Consider the following 10,225-nt stretch of genomic DNA (forward strand, 5'->3'; position numbering starts at 1 on the left):
GACCAGGAGACCTGGTGCAGAGGCAGCCTGGCCGTGGGGAGCTCCAAGACAGGAGCAGTTGGAGGATTTGTTAAAGATGACTTAATGCCCCAGAGACAAATGCTGAAGGTCCAAATGGGCAAGTATCTTTCTTACCTGTGGCCCAGGGACAACCTGAGGGAGCAAAACAGAATCCCCCAGGGAGCCCGAGGCCAGGGTGAAAGAAAGAGGAAGCCCTGCCCACCCAAAGGGGCCAAGGCCCTCCCAGGCTGGCTGTGATGTGATGACTGAGTTGCTGTGCTTGGCACCCACCTCAGACAGAGCCAAGGGACAGAAGAGGGGGTGGGAGGGAGGGGCCCGAGAGCCAGGCCAGCCACGCTGGTCTGCAGGATGGTTGGATGAGGATAGGAATCTTGTGGCTTGGAAGGCATTTGCTTCTAGCTTTACAATTTCTAATCTACTCAAGGAAGTTTCTAACCTCATCTTACGAGGCTATCTTTCAAAGGGGCTCTCCTTACCAGGAGGAGGAATTGAGGGTGTCATGGAGCCCTAGAGGCTGGGAGCAGTGGTGATCTCATAGTGACTTGCCTCAAGGCCTCGCCGTGAGCTGTGGAAGCAGGTGTAGGGACGAGAGGGTGTCCAGAAGGACGGGGTGAGGGGCAGCTGGGAACCTGATTCTCTCCCGGACTCTGAATCGTCGTCCTCCTCCTCTGCTGTGACTGAATCCTCCACCACCTTCAGGCTGTGTTTACCTTAGCGGGGTCCCCCTTCCAGTGGCCATTGGTGGGGCTGATATAGGCCTTCTTTAGCTCACACCCTTCTCCCACCTCTTGGTTGTGGGTTACTTCTGAGCCTCTGGTTCTGTAGGAAGCCATAGCAGCATGGACTGAGGAAATACTACAAGTTCCAAAGATGACCACATCTTCTATGTCTTTTTAAAATTTCTGATCGAACCCTTAAATAATTGGATACAGGATTTGACACTCAAAAAACCAAACCAAAACAAAAAAACAACCATTCTGATGAATAGGAGCAAGACACCCACATCAGTGCTCTGTAGTGAAGATCTGCCCACAAAGACTGCTGTGGGTTAAAAGCTGGATGGATGCAGCCTGCCCTCTGCTCATGCCAGCATGCGCTCTCACCCCTGGGCTTTTCAGGAGAATATCCAATGGGGCCTGATTGTGTGATATGCCAGCCAAGGAGCCTCCCCAGGAGAAGGGATGGTGAAGGGTGGGGAATGGACATTGCAGGTCAAAAATGCAGAAAGGCTCCCTGCAGGCCCCCTCTTTCAGCAGAAGAATGGAAAGCTATAATCTGGTGTGTCTCCCGCGAGGAGAAAGAGATAGGATCTATACCAGGCAACAGCCATACTGTCTTCCTCCCAGAGATCTGTCAAAATTGCTAGGGGAGAAGGAAAACAAATACAAGAAAAAGGAGGCCAGGCTAATGATAGTGGTGAAAAGCATGCAGCTCTGCACAGGAGACAGCCCTAATTATCTAGCTGCATTTTCTTTAATAACATATCTTGGCTGTTTCAAGAGCCATTGTTTAAGTCAGTTTATCCTCTTACAGGAACCCTGACTCTTATTAATATGTGAATCTCATTAGACTTTCTAGTTTGGGGGATGTTGCTTCTCTGTGAAAATTATTCTGATTTCAAGCTAACGAGAGTGCATTGATGTTCCCTAACATCTTTGCAGCATTTACACAGCCTGATTGTACTTAATTATGCTTATGTTTATCTCTCCTATTGGCCTGGAAACTCCTTGAGGGCAAGAGTATGTTTATTCATATTTGTATCCTTAGCACAAGGTCATGAACATAGTAGGTACCCAGTAAATATTTGTTGAAGTAAATGGATAATGAAATAGAAACATGATAGTTGGAACTATAAGAGACAAGGGACTTTAGAAATGACCTGATTTGGGGATACATAGAAGTTAGTGGCAGTGGGACCATAGTTTTGAATCTTCTGTGACCATTCTCTCCTCACTCCCCTCCCCCCCACAAAAAAAACAGACCAGAAACTAACCCTATGAGCTTTCAAACTAAAAAATCAAAATTCTCTTTTAAAACAAGTCTTACAGTGAGGGAAAATTGCTGGAAGCAGATTCCATATCCTCACTCCCCTCCCCCCCACAAAAAAAACAGACCAGAAACTAACCCTATGAGCTTTCAAACTAAAAAGTCAAAATTCTCTTTTAAAACAAGTCTTACAGTGAGGGAAAATTGCTGGAAGCAGATTCCATAATAAGTAGGATAGGATTAATAGCAGTGAAGGAAAGAGAAGATCCAGGTAGAAATGAGAGATCATTGAAGATCTCAGAAAGTAGGTCATTAGAAAAAAAAAAGATCACTTTCTGAAAACACCAGAAGAGGGAGGTTTAGAGCCATTGCAGCTCAAACTGTGGAGGCCTTTCTCTTCCTCCTAAAACCCCAGGAAAACTCATTTTGTTTAAAAATGAACAACGGAAAAGAATCACGATCAGTCCCATACAAAATTGTTAATAAGAGCAAGAAGAAATAAGAGCAAAATAATGTTGGTACAGATGATAAAAGTGTGCCAGAGAGACAACAGATCCAAAATGATGAAAACGGCACCCTAAAATTTCAAAATAAAGAAAAAAGTCAAGGAAAAGATAGCAGATATGAAAGCACAAATAAGTCAAAATTAGAAAAACTATGAAATGGAGAAACGAAAGGTCTGTAAAAAAGGTGAGAGAACTCAAAGAAGAGGTTGGAGTAAGGCAATAATCATAAGAAAAGCCTAAACTAACAAGGAATACAAGGGCAAATAAACAGAACAGATGCTTCCATAAGAGAATTAGTAGAAGGAAAGAAAAAAATATTTAATCAAAGGGAAATAGGAGAGGACTTCTTTCAACTAAGGTGGAGCAACAGGAATTGGATTTACCCTCTGACCAAAACAACTAAAAAACTGGGTAAAATATATGCAGTAATGGTTCTCAGGTCATTAGACATCAGGCAATGAATGACAGTGACCCCTGAGGAAAGGAGACAAATGAGGTCACCGTTTGACTTTTGCCATCTTATCATCTGGAGGCAGTTTCCATGTTGCAGTGCATGGAAGGGGAATCCAGACAGAGCTTGGTGGTCTAACTGAGTTGAGAAGACAGAAGTCAGAATTCAGAAAGCCCAAGTCGGCTAGAATCACAGGGCAGAATACAGAGATGGAAGGAACTTCACAGAGAGGGCTCTGGAGATCAGTAAAGAGGTTCTCCTGAGTCTTCAGCTGAGAACTGATATGCACATGCAAGTAAAGAAGCTATGAGAGAATAGAGAAAGAGCAACTGGAAAGCAGCAGACCAAACAATTCCTAAAGCTCACATTCCTGGGACTGGGAATAGTTTGTGTTCCTATGGGCTAGAATGGAAACACCTCATGATGCATGGGGCCCTGCCTTAATAGTTAATCATCCTTAGACCAAAAGCTACTTTGGACCTGTCCCAGGAGAGTGTAAAAGCAAGTTTCAAAAGGATCCAACTGATTTTATGTAATGTAATTGTGTGTCAGAACAACATCCAACAATGTTTAGAGGAATACAACAAAATCCAGCACACAGCAACATAAAATTCACAATGTCTGCCATCCAATTGAAAGTGGCAAAGCAGCAGGAAATATGGCCCATAACCAGAAAGAAAATCAATCAATAGAAATAGACCTATAGATGATAGTCATGATGAAATGAGGGGACAAGGACCTAAAAGCAGCTAGTATAAATATCCTCCGTACATACAAGAAGTAAGGGAAAAAAAAACATGAAGAGGAAAGAATGGAAAATTTAAAAAAGACCCAGATTGAACTTCTAGAGATCAAAAATTTAATATCTAACATGTAATATACTCCTATGAGATCAATAGCAGATTAGACACTTGCAGAAAAGATCAATGAACTTGGGGCATAGTAATAGAAACTTTGAAGCACAGAGGGAAATAAGACTGACCCAAAGTGAACACACCAACAGTAAACTGAGACAAGATACAAAGGTATAAAATATGTGTAACTAAAATCCTAGAATAAGGCGGGGGAACAGAAAAATATTTGAAAAAGTTATGGTGAAAAATTGTATAAATTTGATGAGAACTATAAACTCACAGACTAGAGAAGCTCAGTGGACCCCGAGCAGAATAAGCATACAGAAAACCACACCAGGGCACGTCATATTAAAACCCCTGAAAAATAGTAATAATGAGATAATACTAAAAACAGCCAGACAGAAAAATAAAACATTACATACAGGGAAATGAAATTGATAATTACTGGTGACTTCCAATTTTCTACCGCACAAGTCAGGAGACAACAGAATAACGTCTTTAAAGTGCTCACAGAAAACAAATTGTCAACCTAAAATTCTATATCCAGTGGAAATACCTTTCAAAAATGAGGCAAAATGAAGACTTTTTAAGCTAAAGAAGAGCTGCTAAAGAAGAGCTGAGAGATTCATTGCCAGCAGAGTTGCACTATAGAAATAATTTTTATAAATAAATTATATTGTGTATATTTAAAGTATGCAACATGATGCTGTAAGATACATAGACAGTAAAATGGTTACTATAGTGATACAAATTAACATATCCATCATCTCACATAGTTACCCATTTTACCCCTGTGGCAAGAGCAGCTACAATCTACTTATTTAGCAAAAGTCTTGAATACAATACACTATTATTAACTATTGTCCTCATTAGATCTATAGATTTGTTCATCCTACATATCTGCTATTTTGGATCCTTTGACCTACATCTCCCCACTTCCTCCCCCCAACCCTGACCCTAGCAACCACTGTTTTATTCTCTGTCTCTGTATATTTGACATTTTTTACGATCATGATATTTTTCTTTCTGTGTCTGGCTTGTTTCACTTAGCATAATGTTTTCCAGGTCCATCCATGTTGTGGGAAATGGAGGATCTTCTTTTTTAAGGCTGAATAATATCCCATTGTAGATTATAGATAGATAGATAGATAACAGTTTCTTTATCCACTCATCTATCGACAGGTCCTAGGTTGTTTCCATATCTTGGCTATTGCAAATAATGCTGCAATAAACACGGGAGTGCAGATATCTCTACGAGGTGGTGATTTCATTTCTTTTGGATATATACCCAGAAGAGAGATTGCTGGATCATATGGTAGTCCTATTTTTAATCTGTTTAGGAACTTTCATACCGTTTTCCTTATTGGCGGCATCAGTCTGTGTTCCCACCAACAGTGTACAAAGGTTTCCTTTTCTGCACAATTACAAGAAATGTGTTAAAGGAAATTCTTCAAGTAGAAGAAAATGTGGGTCTACCCAAAGAAATAAAGAGACCTGAGATAGTAAATATGTGAATGAATATATTTTTCTTAGTTTTTAATCTCTTAAAATGATGATAATTTTTTCTATGATAAATATGCTAATTACCCTGATTCGATCATCACACATTGTACACATGTATTGAAATATAATTCTGTACCCCATACATATGTACAATCAATATGTGTCAATTAAAAAGCAAATAAAAATTTTAAGAACAAAAAGATAACTGTTGAAAGAAAAGCAATAAAATGAATATTGGGGTTTTCAAAATATGTGGAAATAAAATATGGTTATAAGAGCATGAACGACAGGAGGGGTAAATGGTAATTGTAAGGGCCTCACTCTATGCATTAGGTGTTATATTGCTGGACTGTGATTGATTAAAGATGTATATAAAAATGGAATTTAAAAAATATTCATAGTGGAGAGCCAATAAACAATAGCCAAAATTGAAGTGAAAATGTCAGAACCAGAACTGAAATTGCCTAACTCCTAGGACTGCTCTTATTGTAACAGAAATGCACAGAACATGCCACAGAAAGCATCAGAGTAAAAAAAGTTTTCTCAGAAAAGGTGGAAACTTAATATGGCTGTAAGAGCTGAGAAGCATTTGGGAGGGAGAACGACATCTGCAAATGTGAAGGTAAAAAAAAAAAAAAGGAAGCGCGGTGCTCTTAGTTGGAGAATAGGATTCCTATAGAACAAAATGGGAGAGACTGAGGGGTTGGGGGCGGTACCAGATGGTCGAGCGCCTTGAATTTAGACTTGAGCCTGTGGACAAGATGGAAGCCCCGAGGATTTGCTTATCTCTGCATCAGGCCCTCGCCCTCTGGATATCCCTTTTTAACGGGCTGTAATCCCCCTTTCAGTGTGATGTTGCAAATGTCATGTACTTTGGAGTCAGAAAACCTGGGTTTCTATTCAGATCCTCTACTTAGAGCTAAATGATTCTGGGACAAGTCACTGTATTTAGGCCTGAGTTCTTCTTGGAACACTTAATTCCCTAAATGATGAGACTGCCAGTCACATGGCCCTTCCTGGTCCACCTCATGGGAGGGTGCATGATCCAGGCTGGTCCACCAGCGTCCCTTTCCCCTGACCATAGGGACTGAGTCAGGGGTGGACCCTTGACACAGTCTGGAGTCTTCTTTTCTCAGGTTCTCTAGCAATAGGATGGTATGAGCCTAAAGTTGCCACCACGTGGAGAGATTCTGCCAAAGAATGAAGCCAAAACAGGGGAATGCAAAGCCAAGATAGTGATCGAGAGAGAGAGAGAGAGAGAGAGAGAGAGAGAGAAGGAGGCCTCATTTTCTAACACAGCTGAAAACTAAATGAAAGAAGATTTCTTGGCCTAAGTTTCTGGGTCAAAACGATTACACTCCTTACCTTCAGGGCTTTCTAACGTTTAGTCATCTGACAACACCACCTATCCATGACTCCTAGGGAAATCCCTTTCAGTGACATACAATGAAATGTTCCTGTCAGGTTATGCTGGTCACGAATACTCACCAGCTAAAACAATGGGATTTTTTTCATAAATACGTTCACTGTGACTTGCATGCCTGGTCACTGAGGAGAAAGAACCAAGACTCCTTTGGTGAATTGAGCAGGAAAAGAGGGCACCAAGGGGCAGACTGGGCATGAGCAGCCATGGTACCACCCAGGTAACACGGAGGACGTCACCCAGGAAGAAACTGGTGAGACAAGGACAGCGGACAAGTCAACTGGCTGGAGGGCTAGCCAGTGCCAGGGAGCGTGCTGGCTGCCTACGCCCTGGTGTGGCTGAGAATCTGGGAGGTCAGCTGAGAGGGATGAGCTCCAGTGGTGAGGACAGGGAGACACAGCACTGAGCAGGTCAGACCATTCGAAGATAAAGTTCTGCATAGCAAACTGAACCTACGGGAGCCAGAAGCTAGAGGAGCAGCCGTACAATATCTGCGTTCTTTAGATCTCTGGGTAAACAGACATGGTTTTAGAATCTCAGTTTACAGGAAAGGGAGGGGAACTCACATTTACCAAGAGCCTACTATGTGCTAGTAACATGCCTAGCACATAGTAGGCTCTTGGTAAATGTGAGTTCCCCTCCCTTTCCTGTAAACTGAGATTCTAAAACCATGTCTGTTTACCCAGAGATCTAAAGAACGCAGATATTGTACGGCTGCTCCTCTAGCTTCTGGCTCCCGTAGGTTCAGTTTGCTATGCAGAACTTTATCTTCGAATGGTCTGACCTGCTCAGTGCTTGTGTCTCCCTGTCCTCACCACTGGAGCTCATCCCTCTCAGCTGACCTCCCAGATTCTCAGCCACACCAGGGCGTAGGCAGCCAGCACGCTCCCTGGCACTGGCTAGCCCTCCAGCCAGTTGACTTGTCCGCTGTCCTTGTCTCACCAGTTTCTTCCTGGGTGACGTCCTCCGTGTTACCTGGGTGGTACCATGGCTGCTCATGCCCAGTCTGCCCCTTGGTGCCCTCTTTTCCTGCTCAATTCACCAAAGGAGTCTTGGTTCTTTCTCCTCAGTGACCAGGCATGCAAGTCACAGTGAACGTATTTATGAAAAAAATCCCATTGTTTTAGCTGGTGAGTATTCGTGACCAGCATAACCTGACAGGAACATTTCATTGTATGTCACTGAAAGGGATTTCCCTAGGAGTCATGGATAGGTGGTGTTGTCAGATGACTAAACGTTAGAAAGCCCTGAAGGTAAGGAGTGTAATCGTTTTGACCCAGAAACTTAGGCCAAGAAATCTTCTTTCATTTAGTTTTCAGCTGTGTTAGAAAATGAGGCCTCCTTCTTAGCATGAAACACTTTGCTCACTTACGTTTACAGGAGCCCTGGAAGAGGAGCCAAGAGATCCAGGTTAACATCACTCCTTACCATTCTCTAATTATGGAAGAGACTACTGGTACCTACCCAGTGTCTGTTCTCCACTGCTTCCTTCCTGACAGAGCCTCTAATTGTTAGGGTTATAATGCACTTGGCTAAAAGGGTTCCTTGCTCAACCCCCTTGTGACAAAGGGTGGCCATTGAGATGCAAGCAGAAGTCATTGCGGGATCCCGGCCCAGATCTTCAAAGGTGGCTGACTCAGGTGGAAGGTGCCTTTTTACCCTCCTTCTTGCCTAGAACCCAGGAACCATGACCAGAGCTGCAGTGGCCATCCTGTGGTCTGAGGAGAACTTGAGAGTGACAGATACTGGCAGTGATTGGAAGAGCTGAAAGAGAGGAGTCTGGGACATGGGATATTTTGGAGCTATACTGCCTGGACTGTGTGTCTCTAGACTTATTTAAGTGAGAGGAAAAAATAACCCATCACCATTGTTGCTAATGGCTAAACATCAGCCCTAACTGATGTAGTGACCTGGGAACATTACTTAACTGGAACCTTAGTTTCCTCATTTGTTAACCAGTGGGGTCATTTTAGAAGATCTCTAAGGTTTCCTTCATTTCTAAAACTCTGTGATTCTAAGACTCTAAATGCACAAGTACAAAGTGCTTGCCTGTTCTGCATTCCATCTTGGCCTTCTGGGCAAACCTGAAAGTGTTGCATCCTTTGGTGAAAGTTACCACATGACCTAGGAATTCCACTCCTAGGTATATACCAAGGAGAAAACAAACAAACAAACAAACAAACAAACAAACAAACAAACAAACAAACAAACAAACAAACAAACAAACAAACAAACAAACAAACAAACAAACAAACAAACAAACAAACAAACAAACAAACAAACAAACAAACAAACAAACAAACAAACAAACAAACAAACAAACAAACAAACAAACAAACAAACAAACAAACAAACAAACAAACAAACAAACAAACAAACAAACAAACAAACAAACAAACAAACAAACAAACAAACACATACAAACTTGTACATGAATATTCATAGCAGCATTACTCTTAATAGCCAAAAATTGGAAACAACCCAAATGCCCATCAAGAGATGAATGGAAAAGTAAAATGTGGTCTGTCCATACAATGGCATACTATTCAACCATAAAAAGAATGAAGTGCTGATACATGCTACAACATGGACAACCCTTGAAAACAGTACACTAAGTTTAAAAAAAAAGAAAAGAAAAAAAGCCAGACACAAAAGATCACAAATAGCAAGATTCCATTTACGTGAAATGTCCAGAATAGGCAAATCCGTAGAGACAGAAAGAAGAGTGATTTCCAGGGGTTGGGGTGATGGGAAGGAGGTGACTGCCAATGGGCACAGAATTTCTTTTCTGGGTGGTGAAATGTTCCGGAATTATTATGATGGTTGCACAACTCTGTGAATAGACTAAAACCCACTGACTTACATTGTTGTAAGTGATGAATTTTATAGTATATGAATTATGTATCAATCAAAAGAAAGAGAAAAAATGACTGTGAAGCATTTTGAGTGAAATAAACTGCACCAGAATAAGCTGCTCTGGTCTGCGTTGGCAAGCCTGTCTCAGGAGACACGTGAGGGGTAGAGAGGTTAGGAAACAAAAAGTATGAGTGAGTCTGTTTTCGAGCGAATGACTTGACTTCAAGGCACGGTTTGAAAAGCATGACCTCATAACAGGACCAATGGGACATCTCTTACATATTGGAAAGAAATCAGCATCACAGGAGTTGTCAAGCAGCTTTGTCCAGTATACAAGTCACATCTTAACTAAAATAACTCTGGAGTCTTTGTTAACTTCTTTCCCTTTTTCACAATATCTATCCCCTAATAGAATATCCCTCTTACAACACTAATTGCACTAGAGCATCGAGTACGTGGTGTTTTAGAACTAGGAAATTCAACATCGCCCATCAGTGACCCCCATTAGAGACAAAGGGCATGGCACTACGTCTGTACGCAGCCATCCAGGAAAGCTGAGCGTGAACCAATGCACACCTTCGGGTTTTCCTTGAAGCCAGGAAATTCATCTTCCCTTTTTCATAAT

Source organism: Galeopterus variegatus, unplaced genomic scaffold (genome assembly GCF_000696425.1).
Source record: "Galeopterus variegatus unplaced genomic scaffold, G_variegatus-3.0.2 Scaffold1827, whole genome shotgun sequence".
Classification (NCBI taxonomy): domain Eukaryota; kingdom Metazoa; phylum Chordata; class Mammalia; order Dermoptera; family Cynocephalidae; genus Galeopterus; species Galeopterus variegatus.